The sequence below is a fragment of the Canis lupus genome, chromosome 17, assembly GCF_011100685.1.
Source record: "Canis lupus familiaris isolate Mischka breed German Shepherd chromosome 17, alternate assembly UU_Cfam_GSD_1.0, whole genome shotgun sequence".
Taxonomy (NCBI): domain Eukaryota; kingdom Metazoa; phylum Chordata; class Mammalia; order Carnivora; family Canidae; genus Canis; species Canis lupus.
The window spans coordinates 44,983,715-45,004,067 of NC_049238.1; the positions used below are offsets into that span (position 1 = coordinate 44,983,715).

The following is a 20,353-nucleotide window of genomic DNA, read 5'->3' on the forward strand; positions in this document are numbered from 1 at the left end:
CAAGGTCATCCCCTCCTCCATCTCTCTCCCATCCACTACTAGAACCATGTTTCTGATTCTGTGTCCATCTGGACTTCTGGCCCATGCCACTGTGGAGTCAGAACCACTATACTACACACTCCATCATATTCTTTCTGGTATTAAACTGTTCAGGTACTTTTCACCCCTGCCAGGTTGTCAACTCATAAGATCAAGTACTTTATCATACTTATATAGAGAGCCAGGGCTATGTACCCTAAAACAATAAGAAAGTAAATACTTTGATGAATGGCTGCTACATTTGTTTAATCAGACATCTGTAGGATTTGTTTAAAGTAGAAGGAGTTCAGAGACTCAATTCAAACAGCCAGCATTTATTAAGAAACTAATATGGGTCCAGGATTATAATGGGAATATTAGAACAAAATGAAGGTATGGCTTCTATTCATGACACAGTTAGAATCTAAAGTGGTTGACAATACCTACCAAAAAAAAGAGAGAGAGAGAGAGAGAAAGAGAATAATTACTGTTTTAGCTTCTGCCTTAACAAGCAAAACATGAAAATCTTCTTGCCTGAGGTCCTGATTTCACAGATGGGCAAACTGCAATCGAGTTTGTCTGCCTGGATTCCAGACTACTGCCAGCACTGACTTTCGCCTCCTGTCCCAACTCCATGGGCCCCAGTGTGCCTGGCTCTGCTTGTCACTATTTGTATGCTTGCCCACTTTGAATTATTCCCTTGCATCTAGATTCTCTCTTCCTCCAATTCATGCTGCACATTATGATCTAAATTTCTTCCCTCCTTTTTTTCCTGCAGTACCCTTTGTGACCTGTTTTTGCACACATCTCCATAATAACAAACTATGACTACAACCCTAGATTTCCTCTTAAACCTCTCTTCCATAAGATTGAGAATATCATGGCAGGCCTCTGAATCAAATTATAACAGCACTGCTGCTTGCTTACCGAACATTCATTTCCCCCTTCCTTTTCCTTAACAGAACTGCCATTCAGCTCATTTGTCCCCTTCATTTCCTACACACAGCCATGCACTTCAGGGAAAGCTGACCTCATCCCCAGCCAGGAGATCCTGATTAGTCTAAACTCTCATGCAGGCTATTTCTTTTCCCCTTGCTGTTGAGTGGATTGTGGGTGTCTATGTGATCCAGCACTGGCCAATGAGGTAAGAGGTAAGAGAGGACTTTTGGCAAAGGTTTTCTCATTTTTCTGGAGAAGACACTGCAACTGCATGATGGTGGGCTTAGAACTGTGGCAGCCATCACACCACTGGCTGACATTGAGGTCTAGACACAGAAGGGGCACAGTCGGGGGATGGCTCAGCAGTTTGGCGCCTTTGGCCCAGGGTGCGATCCTGGAGTCCCAGGATCGAGTCCCGCGTCAGGCTCCAGGCATGGAGCCTGCTTCTCCCTCTGCCTGTGTCTCTGCCTCTCTCTCTCTCTCTCTCTCTCTCTCTAGGTCTATAATAAATAAATAAATAAATAAATAAATAAATAAATAAATAAATAAATCTATGTTAAAAAATAAAAAAAAGAAGGGGCACATTCAAGAGAAGAGAGGAAAAATCAAGTCTAGGTCTGACACCTGGGCCTTCCTACCCTTTTGGATTTCTTATGACTTTTGCACATCTTTTTGACTGTCTTCCTTTTGCTCTGCTGCCAGGTTACTTAGAGCAAATAGCACATCTCAAAAAATATATACCAAAAGTTTTGTTTTCTATTTTAAAGAGTAGCTTTAAAATGGGAATGTGATGGATATTTAGGGCTTTTTAGTCTGAAATTATGAATAAAGCTGCTATTAATTTTCATGTAAAAGTCTTTCTGCATATGTTTTCATTTCACCTGCGAGTGGAATTCCAGGGTTGTATGGTAAGTATATTTTTAACATTAAGAGAAACTGCCAAACTATTTCCCAAAGTGTTGCTTTCCCATCAGCAAAGTATGAGTCCTTCAGCTGCTTCACACCCTCTCCAAAACTTGATATTGTCAGTCTTTGTAAATTTAGCCATCTAATGTTTGTACAGTGGTATCATATGGTGCTTCTTAAATGTCATTACTTGGGCAAATAATGGACTTAAACACCTTTTCATGTCCTTTGTGTATTTTCTTTTGTGGAATATATCTTTAAATATTTTGTCCATCTTTTAGTTGGATTGTTTGTTTTCTTACCGAGATGCAAGAGTCCTATACATAGCTGGGACAATTAGTCCTTTGTCCAATATATAGAGATAGAAATTGAGATACACAGACCTAGCAAATCTTGTGTTCTTAAAGAGAATTTTTTTTATTAATTTTGATATAGTCTAGTTTATCTTTTTTTTTTTTTTTTTTTTACAGTTAGTGCATTTTGAGCCCTACCTAAGACATCATTGCCTAGCCCTAAATCACAAAGATTTTCTCCTATATTTTCTTCTTGAAATTTATATATTCAAAGGCATGGACAAATCTCAAAAATATTAAAAAACATTATGCTGCTATATAGCAGGAGACAAAAATGAGTACATATTCTGTTATACAATCTATATCCATTTGTAGAACAGGAAAAACTAATCAATGGGGAAATAAAGCAGATCAAGCAGAAGGGAACTTTTTAGTGCAATGGAAATAATTTAGACCTCAACTGCAGTGGTGATTACATAGGTATATTTGTAAACACACAATAGTACTTAAAATAGATGCATTCTGGAACAGAATGGATTCCAGGACTAAACCCATGCATATATGGTCAATTATTCCTCTGCAAAGAAGCAAAAATATACAATGAGGAAAAGACAGTCTTTTCAATAAGTGGATGGTCACATGCAAAAGAAAGAAACTGGATCATATTTGTATACCAGATGCAAATATAAACTCAAAATGGATTAAAGGCTTTGATGTAAGACCAAAAACCATAAAAATCCTAGAAGAAAACATAAGCAGTAAGCTCTTGGACATTGGTCAGGGCATAATTTTGGATCTGTCTCCTTAGACAAGGGCAATAAAAACAAAAATAAACAAATGGGACTTTATCAAACTAAGAAGCTTTTGAAAAGCACAGAAAAACCTCAAGAAATGAAACTACAGGGCAGCCCCGGTGGCACAGTGGTTTAGCGCTGCCTTCAGCCCGGGGTGTGATCCTGGAGACCCAGGATCGAGTCCCACGTCAGGCTCTCTGCATGGAGCCTACTTCTCCCTCTGCCTGTGTCTCTGCCTCTCTCTGTGTGTGTCTCTCATGAATAAATTTTAAAAATCTTAAAAAATAAATAAATAAAATAAACTATGAAAAAAAGAAATGAAACTACAACCTACTCAGAAGATATTTACAAATGATATAAACAATAAGGTGTTAATATCCAAAATATATAAGAAGCACACAACTCAGTATCAAATAAGCCGATTAAAAAATGGTCAGAGGACCTGAATAGATATTTCTTCTCCAAAGAGGATGTCCAGTTGGCCAATAGACACATTAAAAGATGCTCAGCACCACCAATCATAAGGGAAATGCCAATCAAAACAACAATGAAACATCATCTCACACTTGTCAGAATGACTACTGTCGAAAAGACAAGCAATAACAAGTGTTGGCAAGAATGTGGGGAAAAAGCAACTCTTATATACTGTTGTTGGAAATGTAAAATGGCACAGATGCTATGGAAACAATATAAAAGTTCCTCAAAAAATTATAAGTAGAACTACCATGTGATCCAGCAATTACACTTCTGGGTATTTATCCAAAGAAAGTGAAAACACTAATTTGAAAAGATAATATGCACTCCTATGTTCATCGGGATATTGTTTACAATAATCAAGATACCGAAGCAACTTAAGTGGCCATCAAGAGATGAATGGATAAAGATGTGGCATGCATGTGAGCATGTGCACATACATACACACACACACATACACACACTGGACTATTAGTCATAAAAAAAAGAATGAAGTTTTGCCACTTGTGACAACATGGATGGATCTAGAGGGTATTATGCCAGGTGAAATACATCAGACAGAGAAAAACAAATACCATATGGTTCCACTTATATGTGTAATCTAAAAAGCAAAACAAATAAATAAAACAAAATAGAAACAGACTCATAAATATGGAGAAGAATCTGGTGATTGTCAGAGGTGAGCGGATGGACAAAATAGGGAAACAGAATTAAAAGGTACAAAGTTCCAGTTATAAAACAAATAAAACAGAGGGTTACAATGTACGAAATAGGGAACATATGTATCAATTTTGCTTGGTGACATTAGCTAGATCTGACATGTATATAAATGTATGTAAATGTTGAATCACTATGTTGTACACCTGAAACTAATATACTATTGTATACCATCTACACTTTTATAAAAGAAAAAAAATGGATATACTCTATTATATATGAAACATATCTCAATAAACTTGATTTAAAAAAAATTTAATGGGAGTTTGGTAGAAATACTTGTGACCACACAGTCCTATGGGGTAAGATTTAGGGAATAAGCAAGACATTGCTATGCCTGAGATACAAATACTAACCTCGGAGCATATATAATTTCTTAAATAAATATCACCTTATTCTAATTTATTTTTAAAGATTTTATTTATTTATTCATGAGAGACACAGAGACATAGGCAGAGGGAGAAGCAGGCTCCCTGCCAGGAGCCCAATGGGGTACTCATGGAGCACCAAAGGCAGATGCTCAACCACTGAGCCACCTAGGTGTCCCCATCTTATTCTAAATTCATTAATGTCATATAGTCTTTGAAAGACAGTGGCATTACTCAAACAAGTCAGGCTAGTCCATGAATGGATGTAGCAATTGACATGTACCTTTAGCTGAGGAAGGATTTTTTTTTTTTTTTTTTTTTCAAAAGGAGAGAGGAGTGCCTAGGTGGCGCAGTTAGTTAAGCATTTGACCCTTAGTTTTGGCTCAAGTCAGGCTCAAGTCATGATCTGGGTGGTGAGACAGAGCCTCCTGTTGAATTCCACACTCAATATGGTGTCTGCTTGAGATTCTCGGTTCCTCCTGCTCGTGCTGCCTCTGTCTCTCTCAAATAAATATTTTTTTAAAAATAAAAAAAGAGGGAGAGGAAAGGATAGAAAGGTAAGAAAGGGAAATGTGCTTTAGTTCTTCCTGGACCCGGAGACTCTGTGAATCTAAATTTGTGATTCTTTTGGGAATGGGAACACATATGCCACTGAAGATGAAGGTTTTTCTCCTATAGCAGCCGTTTATGTTTCAAATGAAAAAAACAAATAGGACACGGTAAGAAATAAATCATTATGCCTTGAAATTTTAAGGGAAACTCACAGGTAGTATTACAGAATTTTATAACTAGAAAACACTCTGTGTATCATATAGTCCAAGCCACTAAAATACAAATTAAATAAATAAGCCTTGGAGAAGAACACCTGGGTGGCTCAGTTGTTGAGTGCCTGCCTTTGGCTCAGGAGCCCGCTTCTCCCTATGCCTCTCGGCCTCTCTCTCTGCGTCTCTCACGAATAAATAAATAAATAAATAAATAACAAACAAACAAATAAATAAATAAAATCCTTACGAAAAATAAGCTTTGGAGAATATGAGGCTTGTTTTGTCAAATAACTAGTTAGTTAAAAACCTCAAGGAAGAATTGGGGTGTCCTGATTCCTGATTCAGAGTTTTATAAAATTACTATTTCTAGCCCAATGCTCTATGCAGAGCAGATATTTAGAAAAACAAAAAGCAAACAAAAGACCTGTTGAATAAATTCATGCTAGGTAACAGGACAAAAAAGTACAAGGAAAGCATAAGTGAAAAGAGATAAATTTAGATGCAAACATTTTCCTCAACAAGTTCTGTCCATACTTAGTTATGTCATGTATGCATATATGGGGGGGGAAGCATATTTTATGAAATTACTCTGGCAGATATCAATGCCTAAAGAAAGAAAATGAAGACAAGTGGTAAACTCTCAAGAATTATCGGATCCCCTTTCCTAGAAATAACCAAAGACAATTAGCTCTTTCTGAGATAGTTAGGGGGCATATCTACCTTTTTACTGCAAGACATTATAATGATATTTACCAATAGCTTTCAGGCATTTGAATTTAAGATAAACTTGTGAAAGTGGATTCTCACCAAATCTTTGCCTAATCACAATTAAAATCAGATAATTTTCATACCCTTTAGTTATTTATGAAGTCACTGTGATTTCTGGTTAGGTTGTGGGAGAACTGACATATCTCTATCAGGAGTTCATGGCTTTGGTTGTGAAACATTAAGCTGCTATAAGAAAAGATCTTGGATTTCCTGCAGATATGTAATAAACAACATAAGCCCAGTTTAAACAGCATTAACATATCAGAAGTATTCTATTAATTTCCTATTATGATTCTATAGTCCTTAGGGTCTTAAAAAATTATTTACTTTACCTCAACCCTGGTGGGGTGCCCATTATTTTAAGGTAGGAATGTTGGAGCAAGCTGGGATGTTACTTGATTTGGATCTTGTTCCTAATCAGGCAGCTTCCTCAGGTGCTACATTACTTGGTTCTCTCCAAGAAGGCAAATAAACAAAATAGCAAGATACTAAAAACTAGCAAAATAATAGAAAACCAACATCGGATTTTGCATACATGTTTTTAAATCTATGATCTAGTTTTAAAGAATGTCAAATGAAATATATGTGTGTACATACATTTAAACAAATAAAACATGGATTTAATTAGCATGACAGAAAAAAATACAGAAAACCCCTAACTGAATAGGAAGTATTAATTTTTCAGCTCAATAGATGAAACGAAATTAATTCATTTTATCTTATCCTATTTCACTTCTCCATGTTGTCACCACCTTAACTTACAAGGGAAGATAATTGCTTATTTCACTCTTGTTAATGCCCACTGTCTTCACAACTAGAAAATAATAGTCTAAAAGTTGTACATGTAGATACAGCCTTGAAATAAAAAGGAACAAAAGCACTATAAAATTAAGCTTTATAAAATCAGACTATCACTTTGTGATTCTTAATAATGTATTAGAGGTAATAATCTCAAAGAGTTGTTGAATGCATACTTGTGGTTGAGTTAGAATTCGTCTCCAAGGTAAAAATTCACTTATGAGGAAAATAAGAATGTCTAAAAGTAAAGTCTGTCAAAAATCACTGGTGCTTTAGTAGGGAACTAACTAGAAGTAATACATTTGAATATGTTTTATTTAGGTCTGGTAATCTTTAAAACATCCAAATATTGAGAAAAAAAACCTCAAAATAAAAAAATAAAAATGCTACAGGCTCTGGCCTGTTAGACTGCTAGCTTTTGGAAATACCATAAAATACTGTTCATGAGATCATCTTCTATACTACTAAAACTATGAAACAATAAATATAAGAAGAGAATTTTACTATTTTGGATAAAGCAGCCAAACTGTGCCAGTCTATTAAAAATGGATTAAACATGAGCACTATAAATACTAACACTTTTAAATTGCAGGTAAAATCCTCCGAAAATCTTTTTTTCTGATGAAATAACACAACTCATATCACTTACGCTATTGGATAATTGTTTCATGGATATATATACCAACAGACATAGACAGAAGCAATGCGCACCCCATCCTATGCAGGTATTTAACTTGCTCAGTGCACATTCTCAAACAGACCCTCTGCGGTCATCACAGCTAAGTCTCCCAGTAAAATACTTGAAATAGCATAATCCATACAGGATCATTAACAATCTTGAACACCAAAAAAAGGGAGGGGATTGCTGTTATTGGGAAAAGTCAACAATGAAATAAAAATAAAGTTCCTGGAGACATAATTACCCTAAAATTACTGGCTTCATATGTTGTCAAAATGAAATAATCTTGGTAATTATTCTCCAAGATACAGACAGTCCTGGAATATTCCTGGGTTAAGGCAAAACAAAAGAGAGCTATGAAAATCACAATATTGAGCCTTTGTTGTTCAGAAAGTTCAACTTTACTCTCTGCCTTGAAATTTGAAGAAAAGAGATAAAAAGAATAGTCTGGGTCCTCACTGCCACCTGGACCTTGGATTCTGTGCCTTGGGATCTGGTTTTGGGTGAGTACTAATCCAAACCCCCCTGGGTGGCTGAGTATTCTGTAATAAAATAGATGCTACACTAAAACAAGTTGTCTCACCTCAAGGGATAGTGTAATTACTCTGACTATATGTTTAATACATTTTAATACCCTCACCTATATGCCAAATATTCTAGTAAAGAGACTTCCCAAACACATCTTGCTGCTTCTGTTTCTGCTTTTGTTCTAGCTGTGTTACGCTGCTTGAAATCCTTCTCAGGAGTATCTGTCCAAGCTCGAGAGATATCCTGAATATAACCTTTCCCCGGCCACATAAACATCTGACCCGTTTGGAATTCCTCTAACACTGACCTTTTATTCACTTCTTTCTAGTTCCCGTAGATTGTTTTAAAATCATTTCTCCAAATGACAATAATGCTCACTCAATACACACACTGTTCATACCAGATACACTGCTTAACACATTTAACCCTTAAAAAAAATCCCATGAATCAGAGTCTATGAAAATTCCCATTTTGTAGATGAAGAAAAAGAATTAAATAGTAAGCAAGGGCACATAACTCTCTACCACTTAAGTAAGGCATGCACTCAAACCTAAAGCTCTTTCCAAAGATCTTGTTTGACATAGTGAAATACGACCTCATGCAAATGTCTGTGCTCCTCAACTAGACTGTAAGCTAAGGTCAAAGAGAGTAGTGTCTTTTACTTCCTTCCAACACCTCATACCAGGGCCTAGTGTCGGACAGGTTTTAAGAGCTCTGAGTGAGGGAGGCACGGAAAGTGTATCCAGAATATTTTCTACATCATCCATGAACTGTTCTGTTGGGTCTTTATCTGTACCATATGTTCTTAAAGGTCCAGTCAACTAAAGGCAGAAGCTTCTAGAAATGAAACTCCTCAGAGGAAGTCCATCTTTATCTGTAAAGTGGATTATGGTCAGAGTAGCAGGCTGCTTTCTGAAGGTACTACTTCCTCTTCTATTTTATATTTTATTAATTTTACTCATCTTTCTCAAAATCTTACTGTACACGGATGTCATATTACCTTCTATTCTTTAATAAACTTGCGTATTTTGTTTTACTAAGTGGACAAATGTTTACAAAGAAGACAAATAAAAGGTACCTTTCTTCCCACAGTAAGCACATCATTAAAAACTGAGACATACACTTACATCACTCTGTGTAGCAAAACTGCAATAAAGAGAGGGGCTGCCTCCTCTGCACACTCACAACTATGAAGCCCATGCTGGAAGGGGAAAAGTCACTTGAGAGTAAATTAGAATAAAACTCACTTATTTTATTCATATAGAGTTACTACCAAAGTCTTTCACTAGCTTCAAGGGATTCCAGGAAAAGGAACAATACAAAAACACGTCTATCTACAATTGTGTTCACTTTTAGATAATGTAACCACTCAAATACAGACAGGGTTGACTGCAATTCTGCATCAGGATGTTGGTGACACTGATAATTCAACCAAGCTTCTGCCACATGTCTTAAGAGTCAACCAAGCCATTAACGAAATTGCATTCCTACCAAGGGGAGTTTAGGGAAGGGGTAGGTCCATCATTCCTAATAACATCTACTTCCCCCAAACTGATTCAGATGATTAACTGTGTCAGTTCTTCATCAAATCAGCACTCAATCATTTTGCAAGGTAATTCTCTTCATCTCAACTCCTACTTTACATGCCCATAAAATGCAAAAATGCATATTGCACTACTGACATATAATAATTTAAATGAAAAGAAAAAAATCAATAATTTGCTCCACAGCACAGAATCTTACTGTCAGCTTCACTGAATCCACCATTAATTTCGGTTCCTCCCCACATACTCATTAAACATAAAATACAGCTATTCTAAGGATATTAAGGTTTTTGAGTTTTGTTGTTGCTGTTTTTTCTTTTAAAGAGAATATAGTCACGGCAAAATACAAGCTTCTACATACTCCATTTCTGATTTATACTTATATGGTTTGTTGGAGCTTTCTAAAATGATGAAGACGCTAAACATTCTAAGGCATGGTTGTCCCACCACATATAAATAAACTTTTCAGCAGCAATGCTGGCAAAAAGGAAGACTGAAAAACTACTATTAATATATATAATGAAAGAGACTACAGTGCAAGCTAAAGAAAGCAAAGTGAAATATATCATTTGGCGAAACTAAGTGGCACAAAACAACTGAAATTTTAAATTGTTAATAATGGTCCCGGAGCTAATTCAACTTTTCCATTGATGCAGACCACAAGCAGAATTACACACTATGTTTCTCCTCAACGATATTTACGATTCCTTTAAGGTGGATGAGAAAGGCTAAGGATATCTGTTAAAGCCTATAATACAACTAATGTTATTAAAATGGTATATTTATAAGCCTGTGAAGTATAACCTCATTACTCCAAAAACTACCCCTCCATTGTCTTCCTTTAGAAGTTAACCTATAATGAACAAAAGTGCATCTCTGCCATCCTTCTGCTCCGTTTTCCCAGATCAATCTACCTTAGTGTTTTGTATGCTGACCAAAACAGTCCATAAATAATGCTATGGTGCACACGCATTAAAGTTTAGAGAGTTTCTGCTTTTGAAGGAGATAGTGACAGGACTAAGGACACACGGGTTCAATTCCAAGACAAATATTAGGCGGGTGGTTTGAAAATATCAATCAAAAGAGGCCTAGGGGTAAAGGATACAAACGTCCACCGCCACCACCCTTCCTTTCCCCTCCCCTCTTCCTCTCTTGTTCTCTTCCTCTCTTCTCTTCTTTCCCTGTGGTTTCTCACGGAGACTATCCAAGCAGGAAAGCTGCTAATTTAAAATTAGTGGGACTCACGCTGGGAATATGTAATTCCCAGGAAGAAAAAGGAAACTGCCAAAAGGGGGTGTGGGGGGGCTGTTGGCAACATGTTTTAAGTGACAATCCTCCCCACCCCCACCCTAATACTGCACAAATCCACAGATTCTTCTTCACCCCTCTTCTCCTTCCAGGTCCCAGTACTCTATTCAACTTGACCCTTATCCAAATATTTTAGGGACCTGCAGGGCATCCGCTGTGCAAGAGCGCATCCCTCAGTATATGTGCCCAATTTTCTGGAAGCCCCTGAATCCGGACAGTTGTAGCAGGCTAGGGATCTCCCACCGGGGAAGGGGTGAAGAAAGGGGGTAAAAGAGGAAAGGATGCACAGCTGCGCTCTAGGGCGAGTGGCTGAAAGGAAGACAGGGAAGAAAGAAAGGGTGGGAAGGAAGTGAGGCTGGGAGAGAGGAAGAAAGGGATGAAAGAAAGGCTGGAAGAGAGAAAGGAGGGGAGAGGAGAGAGGGATGTTGGGAAGGATGAGGGCGGGAGGGTTGGGGAGCGGGGAGGGAGGGGAGGATGGAGAGGATGGGAGGGAGGTAGGGAGGGAGGCAGGCAGGGATGGAGGATGCTCTGCCCAGGACTCACCTCTATGGGTCGGTGGGAGTTTCTCGCCTCCTCCTCCTCCTCTCCCGCTCCCAAGCGCTGGAGGGGTAACCACACAAGGGACTGGAGAGGCGGCGGCGGCGGCGGGGACGAGGGCGGCAGCTGCGGCAGCCGCCTCTGGCCGAGGTGCGGTGGCTCCTGCTCCGCCCGCCAGCCCGGGTCTCCGCCTTACTCAGGGCTGGAAGCGAAGCCGCTCCCCCTCCCCCTCCCCTCCCCTCCCCCTCCCCCAGCCCGCCCCGCGTCCTGCCCAGCGCGAGCGGCAGCGGCCCGAATCGCCGCTAGGGGAGGCGACCAGCGCGCAGGCGCGGCCGCTCGCTCGCTCGCTCGCTCGCGCGCCCCCGTGGTCCCCGCGACTCCGCGGGGCTGGGGGAGGCCGGGGGGTGGGGGCGGGGGCGGGGTGGGGGGTGGGGGGTGGAGGGGGCACGCGGGCGCGCGCGGCCCGGGGAGCGCCGAGCGGGAGGGGCAGGGGCGGAGCCGGGGAGGCCGGGCTCGCTCCGCGCCGCAGGTGGGGGGCGTGGGGGAGGGGACGGCGGTGATGGGGCGCCGCCGAAGGGCGCAGGTGCCGTGTCCATGACAACCGCGTTCCCCTCCGGGCGGGCGCCCGGACCTGAGTGGCCGCAAGCCGCGGGGACCGGTTTCTGAGACCCGGTGCGGGAGAGGTCCTGGGCCGGGAGGGAAGGGAATGGGGGTTAACGAGGACGAAGAGAGGGTGAACCCAGAGAGGGCACGGACACGTGGCAGGAGAAGGGCTGGGCCTAAGCGCGCGAAGGTGGAGGCTGAATATGGGACGTAGGTTTGTGGGGACCTGGCGTAGCAAGGGAAGGAGCATTGATTGGACTTTAAAATAGGACCTGGTGGAGGATGTAAGTGTTAAAAACAAATGCAACCTCTGCTCATTTCACGAGCCTTGGTTGAATGTTGTGTATGTGGAAGGCATTCTGATTCTTTTATTGGTTCAAAAAAAAAATTACTAAGCCCCCAGTTTGCACCAGCCACTCTACTTAAGCATTTCAAGATATCAGGAATGTTTAATGTCCGCTGTTTGTCCTCGCAGAGGTTATACTTTAGTTGGGGAACTTAGATTGTAGGGAGTACATGCTCTGTCCATCTGCATCATCTGGGACTGGAATGTAACCCTTACATTCCATGCTAGAAATGAAGAAGGTACAAGCTGCTAAGTTACAGTTACTTTGTTCTGCCATAATGCCAAGTGACTTTTTTTTTTTTTTAATCAAGAGATAAGAATAAAGACAACGTCTATAGCAGTTTGGTAAGGCACAAGTGATGCTGCCTTCGCAACACGCTACTTGTCTGGTCGGCTTGCCCACCGGCATCAATGTATCTGTTCATGCCAACACTTGTACGGCCTTATATCACTTGGTACACGCATTTTTTATACTCCTTGTTCGTTGGTTTTCTCAGCTATGTTACATCCCCTTCTTCCCAAGCTGACATCTGCAATTGTTTGAAAATAATATCAAAGCCAAGTGTCTTATTCTCGCCAGGCAATGGCTTGAGAGCTCTGTCTCTAACCATCCTTTTTATCTTTTTCTCCAAACGTCTTCTTGCCTTACATTTTCCTTGTCATCGTCACTACACCACTTTAAAAATTCCTTAGATAAAGTGCACATGAGTCAACTGTGTACACTTAAAACTTCCTTAGCCGACAACAACCATGTTTCAGGACCACGGACAGTGACACCGCATGTTCCACTCACGGAGCTTTTTCCTTAGGCTCAGCCTATAGAACAGGAGACAGACATTACCGAGGATACAGGATGTGCTTCAAGAGGTAAATGCTGAACACCAAATGAGCTGTACCAAAAAATATGAACAGAATGGAAAAAGGAAAGCTACCATGAACTGGTGTAGGAAGGAAGAAGTAGGCCCTCCAGCTAGACTTTGAAGAAAGAATAGGTAACATTTAGGGAGACATCACAGGACCCTAAAGTGGTGAGAGGAGGGTAAGTTAGCCAGGGAGGTATTCCAATAAAAATAGGGATACTTCATTGTACCACTGCACAGTATCGGCCTGAGGGCAAAGTATACTTCTGATTTTAATTAGTCTAAAGTAGTTCCGGTTAAATAAGATAGAACACTGTCTCGAGAACTGACACTTTTTTGTTTTTACTGTGATTTTGCATTCTCTTTTCAGGCTGGAGGCAATAAATGTAAAAATGCAGGCCAAAGGATTATCAGACAAGTTCATCTCTTTAACATTGAGAGGATTCATTTATAGATTTGTGAGTTGTTTTAAATTAGGCTTAAATTTATGATTCTGTTTCAATCGACAGCAGACAGAAGGAAAAAAAATAACTGATGTAGATCGAGTGTTGTCAAAATGAGATTTCCTTCATTTTTGCTTTGCGATGACTTTCAAAACTACTAGATATTATTGAGAAACCTTTAAAAGTCATTTGTAAAATATTTATAAGTCTTTGTCCATGCAATTGCTTTAGAGTTAATAAAAAATAATAGCATAAAAGCCATCCCTTATTCCTCAGACCCTTGATCTCCCTCACTCTTTCTTTTAAATGCACCAAACTATCGTCTGTCAATCAGACAGTGATAAGAAATTATCCAGGCAATGTATTTAAGTCCCCAAAAGGCAAATGGTAGCTGAGAATTTTGTTCCCTACCTCCAAAGAATTTACTAACTCTTTTATGTTTTGGATGAAGGAAGACATCCACCCCTACCTTCCCCAATGGAAACATACAAACTGAGCATTATTTTAGCTGTATTTATTTCTGGTAACAGTCTAAACATCCTTGTTTAAATAATGACTATCACTGGATATTGAATAGCTATCATTTTAGTTGTCCCCATTCTAAGCCAAGGGGATAATATTTTTACCTTTATTTCTTTTGTTTTGAGACTGCTTGTGAATCTGGCTGTTTCCCTTTTTGTTTTGTTTTGTTTTTAAGTTAAGTGTTGCCCTTCATTTCAATGACATAAACAGATAGAGCCCTCAGAAAAACAAGCAGTTTCCCCTCCTGCATTCATATTAAATTTATGCCAACATAAATAGCAAAAATATATTATCGAGTGTAAATGCAAAAATACTGTATGTAATTAAAATACAACTTAACCCGCAACAATATGACATCCAGATTTTTAGAACAGACTCCAAGACTGAAAATTCTAAGTAAAAGTATTCCTCATACTTATACAGTTAAATGTTAGGTCACTACACACTGGGACTCTCATTCAGTCTGTTAGCTTCTGAAATTTCTCTATCAAGTCCTTCTGAGCAATTCATTTTTTAGTAGATAGCAGTTTCAGGTTCACATCAAAATTGAGCAAAAAGTACAGAGAGTTTCTGTATACCTCCTGCTGTCACACAAGCAAAATTTCTCCCACTATTGACATCCTGCACCACAGTGTTATATTTGCTAAAACAATATGAACCTACATTGACACACTACTATCACTCAAAGTCCATAGTTTACAATAATGTTCAGCTTGTACATTCTATAGGTTTTGACAAATATATAAATGACATGTATCCACCATGGTAGTATCATACAGAATAGTTCCACTGTCCTAAAAATCTATATGCTGCCTATACATCCTTCCTTGACCCTAGCCCCTGGCAACAATTGATCTTTTTACTGTATCTATAGTTTTGTCTTTTCTAGAATATCATATAGTTAGAATCATAGAGTATGTAGCCTTTTCAGATTGGCTTCTTTCACTTAGAAATATTCATGTAAGTTTCTTCAATGTATTCATAGCTTATTTCTTTTTAGTACCAAATAATATTCCATTGTTTGGTTTTACCACCATTTGTTTATCTGTCTACCTACTAAAGAACATCTTGATTGTGCCCAACATTTGGCAATTATGAATAAAGATAATATAGAAATTTTACTTGTTAATAATATCCTAAATATTTCAGACCCTCTTACAATATTTGTTACATAGGAGTCATTCTCCAGAATTTTTTCTTCTATGATTTAGCTTGTTCTCACAAACCTAGCAGATTTCATCTCTTGTCTAAAAAATACCAGTCAATGAAACTCTCACTGTTGTTTTTATGTACTCCTTTCATTATTAAAAAAAGCAAACAAACATTAGATTGTTTTAGAATTCTTATTTTCTACCTATTCTATCAACTCTAACTTTCCTTTTTTTTTTTCAAACATATCCATCATTTGTACATTTGTATCCCTAGGTAATTATGTGTCTATAGTGTAATGGTATGTTGGTGTGTATGTGAACATACACCATTTTTTGGTAAGCAAATGGACAGAGTGTTTTTAGAAATCATATTTATAAAACTTCTATCTTTTTCATTTGGAAACATTTCAACTGTGACATATATAACTAGAAAGTGGCAGGCAAAATAATAGTCCCCTAAAGGTTTCCATGCCTACTTCCTTGAACCTATTAATATGATATGTTACATGACAAAAGGAACTCTACAGATGTGTTTAAAGTTAAAGAATTTAAGAAAAGGAGATTATCCTGAATTATCTAGATGGGTTCAATACAATTACATGTCATCTTAAAAGTGAAGAATCCTTCCTTAGCTAAAGTCACATTAGAGAGATAAAGCAGCAAGAGGAGAGTCAGAGAGATTCCAAGCATGAGTGTGACTTGAATGGTTTTGCTGGTTTTGAAGAGAACTGTAAACCAGAAAATAAGGGCAGCCTCTGAATGCTAAGTACAACTCCTGGCCAACAGCCAGCAAGGAAACAGACCTCAGTCCTACAACTACATGGAAGTGAATTGTGCCAACAATCTGAACAAGCCTAGAAATGAAATGTTCACTAGAACCTTCAGAAAGTAACATAGACCTGCCAACACATTGATAGTGGCCATGTAAAACTCTAAGCAGAAAAACCAGCTTAGTGCACGAGGCTATTGACCAGCAGAACTGTGAGATACCAAATTTGCCTTGTTTTAAGCTACTAAGTTCAAGGGAATTCAGTGATGGAAAGCTTGCAAGTAGAAATTCTATATCAAGGGCAGCTGGGGTGGCTCAGAGATTTAGACCACCTCCAGGCCAGGGTGTGATCCTGGAGACCCTGCGTGGAGCCTGCTTCCCCCTCTGCCTGTGTCTCTGCCTCTGCGTGTGTGTGTGTGTGTGTGTGTGTGTGTGTGTGTATGTGTCTCTCATGAATAAATAAAATCTTTTTTAAAAAAGAAATTTTATATCAATTACTTTAGTTGCAAAACATAAAGGAGGAACTTCATTGAATATCATTTATGAGTTCCTTTAAATTTCAGTGTTATCATATTCTAGTTTGTGATATTAGGCAAGTTACTTAATGTCTGTAAGACTTAGTTTCACAGTCTGGAAAATGATGTCAATTTTTTACCTACCCTCCTTTACTGTGAAAAATAGATGAAATTATATTTGTCAAGTTTGCAGCATACTATTTTCCATAAGTAAATGTTATACTCTTCCTTTAGTTAATATTTCTAATATGAATAAGTGAAGCAGACAAAAAAATAAAATTATTCCTTGGTATATTTTGATCATTTTGGATTTGTTTCCATTATCTTTTTTTCTAACTTATCTTTTAAAACAGATAAAATAGGCTGTAAATGTCTTCTCATACTAAATATGTCACATCCATGTTCAGACTCTCTAATAGACCCACTTTCCCTTAGAGAAAACTAAGGCTATTGCTTAATAAATTTCAACATTGTATTGTTTTATTCTCAGTTTTACTCTGGAACAGCATTTTCCAAACTCGACTCCAAGGTAGAATAGTTCCTGACTGAATTCTTCCAATAGTAAGTGACTATAATCCAACTTAATTTAGTCTGAACAAAAGGGAAATTTTGGCTTACATATCTGAGAAGTCTAAGATGCATCTTAATGAGACTCAGCTAAATCCAGGGGTCATCAAAAATATTAATTATGTTGAAGGCTCTATCTCAGCTTGCTGGGGTCTGACCATACAGAGACAAATTACTATGACCAGAGGAATGGGATATCCAGGGTCATACACCCATTCCTGGGACTCTGGGCAAAAGCAGGGAATTACCAAAAGGATTTTGAAGAAGGACATGGGAAAGCATATAGCACAAATCGAAATTACATCTTCCTAGCCTATCATTGTGAAGTTTTTTAAAAGTGATTTTTACAGTGAAATTATATTGGTTTACTACTTGGCAAAATATATTTCAAAGGTTTCCTTCATGAATACTAAGAATGTGATAATATGTATGAAGATTATTTAAGAGAAAAATATCATATGTAGTGTTTCCCATACTTATTTGGTTATGGAACCCTCTGTCACAAAGTATCTCTTACAATTAGAGTTCTAAAGACCATGCTTTGGGAAAAGTTGACCTTAGTCTTCACCTTACTCTTGTTCTTTGATCTCAGAGCTTAGTAATGAGCTTATTTCTGTTTTTCCTTGATAAAAAATATCTTATCCTCACTGCCATTATTATTCTTATCAAAGAATATATCACTTTAGAAGTTAAGGGAACTTTAATGATGATCTTTCTTATCCAACCTCCTTATTTTTCAGAGAATCAGACTCAGTGTGTTTCTTCTCTCATAATCATGGGACTAGTCAACTACAATCATGAATCACCCAGACTAAGTTATGCCAAGGTAAAAGATAATCACCAGATCTCAGAGGGTCATGTATTATCTCTGTCTTACATGACTCTCCTTCTGAGACCCTAGCTACCTGCAAGGCCACTACCTGGAATCTAATTCATTATCATTACGAGGGACAGAAAACAATGAATTGGTCTCTCCCAGGAATAACGTGTATATTGGATCCTGCTAGTCACATAGCCCACATAACCACAAGGGGCTTTGAAGTTCAAAACTACCACATGCTTGGGAGACAAGGAACCTGAAATACGTGGTAAACAGTTCTAATAACCACAGTGAAAAAAAAAATGTTAGGGCAGTATTTCCTGACTTCTCTCTACCAGTACTGATTTCCAAATAGGATTTGATGATGTGTGATGATAATAGGTATCACAGAATATTTGCTAGTGCTAAAGACTCTATTAGGAGGTTTCCACACATTAATTAATAAAGAGTTTACTAATATTATCCACATTTTTAAGAAGAGGAATCTGAAACACAGGATGTTTTAATAAGGGTTGCCCCTGACTGTAATTGAAAGGCACTCTTATGTATAAGGCTCTGGGTATAGTTCAGGTTGTAGAGTTGGTAGGTGGTAAAGGTGAATTTTTAATCCATGCAGACTGGCTCCAAAGGGTACATTGCTCTTCAGAGCTATCTTCTATCTTCTTACTAATGGAAGAAAAATAACTCCTTCCTGCAAGTCAAAACACTAAGTTCATGGTTCAGCCATGAAGTGACTGAAAACAGATTCCTTCTCTCTATCTCTCTCTCTCTCTTTTTTTTTTTTAACTTGTAACACATGCAGCATTCGGAAGGAGATTTAGAAATTTGAACTATAAAATGACAAATGCTCCATCAAACAAAGAAGATTTACACTACCTAAGAAACATCTAGGGCAGCCCCGGGTGGCTCAGCAGTTTAGCGCAGCTTTCTGTCCGGGGCGTGATCCTGGGGACCCGGGATGGGGTCCCACATCAGGCTCCCTGCATGGAGCCTGCTTCTCCCTCTGCCTGTGTCTCTGCCCCTCTCTCTCTTTGTGTCTCTCATGAGTAAATAAATAAAATCTTAAAAAAAAAAGAAACATCTACAGTCCTTATTCAATGTACAAATACACTCATACACATATTCCTACATTTTATTTGAAAAGTGCTCTGGTGATTAAAAAATATAAAGGCCACTGAACAAGCAGGTCTCAAATTCTACAAATACTGTTGTTCCAAGTGCCTGTTAGTATTGTGTATTATCATGATGTTCTTACTAAATGCTCAAACTCATCCCTTTAAAGCTTTGGCACACTGATTCATTCATCCTTTCAAGAAATTTTTGACACTTGCCTAGTACATGACAGTCACAATTCTCAATGTTGTTTATTTAGATAAATAAAAGAGTTTGTGCCATCAATGATCTCATAGTTTAATGAAGCAAAGTGGGGAAGAGATAAGTGCAGTATAATGCAATGAGAGCTTACAGAGCATACTGTTTATTGCCCATCCAGCATCCATTCCTCTCCTTTGACATTCTATTTTTTTAAGATTTTATTTATTTATTCATGAGAGACACACAGAAGCAGAGACATAAGCAGAGGAAGAAATAGGCTCCTCTCTGGGAGCCCGATGTGGGACTCAATCCCAGGACCCCAGGACCACTCCCAGAGCCAAAGGCCAACGCTGAACCGCTAAGCCACCCAGGTGTCCCTCTATTGCCGTTCTAACAGCTGTACATTTCTCCACCACGTACCTCAGGAGCTTTAGGCTGAGGTGAGCCTCACCTCTGGCTCCAATACTAGGCTGATAAAAGAAAATCCCATTGACCTTGTCACAGGTATTGGTTCAGAAGTCTAGGACTTAGCTCATTATTCCATTTCATTCCCTGGCCATATGGTTTGATTTAGGAATCAATCTATGATGGGATTTGCACATATGGGACAAAAAGAGAACTTTTGAGTAGCTTTTGAAAAATAACTCTTTTCAAGACAGCTAAAAGAAGAAACACCTACTTTTCTTTTGATTTTCAGTGGCATATAGGTATGACAATCTTTTTATATCAATCCAAGTTCAGGTAGGAAAAAATAAACTACTACAGACAGTTCAAACAAACAGAATTTCACACAGGGAATTGATGGCATAGGCTTTTGAAAGATTGAGAAAGTAAAAGGGAAAATATAGCAAACCAAAGATAAGCAGCTTTAGGAAGCATCTATAGGGCCAGGGCAGGAGAGTAAGGGAAGAGGTGGTTATATCAGAACTTAGACTGTGCTGTGGTGGTGTTACCAAGGAGGAACTACCTGAGTCAGTACTGAACCATGAAAGCCATGGGCACTACTGT

At 38.6% G+C, this 20,353-nt stretch overlaps 1 protein-coding gene and 1 long non-coding RNA gene across 13 annotated transcripts in view; one reads left to right on the forward strand and one right to left on the reverse strand.

The window, feature by feature from the left end:
* Positions 1-11,647, reverse strand: part of CTNNA2 (catenin alpha 2) — a 1,087,950-nt gene extending 1,076,303 nt beyond the window's left edge. For both annotated transcript variants that reach the window (XM_038561604.1, XM_038561605.1), the window contains exon 1: positions 11,442-11,647. The gene's annotated coding sequence lies outside the window, so the exon portion shown is untranslated. The remainder of the gene's footprint in view (positions 1-11,441) is intronic.
* A 340-nt stretch (positions 11,648-11,987) lies between these two features.
* LOC102153321 overlaps positions 11,988-20,353 on the forward strand; it is a 76,860-nt gene continuing 68,494 nt past the window's right edge. For 9 of the 11 annotated variants that reach the window (XR_005372509.1, XR_005372507.1, XR_005372506.1 and 6 more), the window contains exons 1-4: positions 11,988-12,107; positions 13,615-13,702; positions 17,135-17,205; positions 17,952-18,037. This is a non-coding gene — a long non-coding RNA (uncharacterized LOC102153321). Of the gene's footprint in view, positions 12,108-12,695; positions 12,840-13,143; positions 13,252-13,614; positions 13,703-17,134; positions 17,206-17,951; positions 18,038-20,353 lie in introns of all 11 variants that reach the window. The other 2 variants (XR_005372510.1, XR_005372511.1) reach the window with 2 other exon arrangements.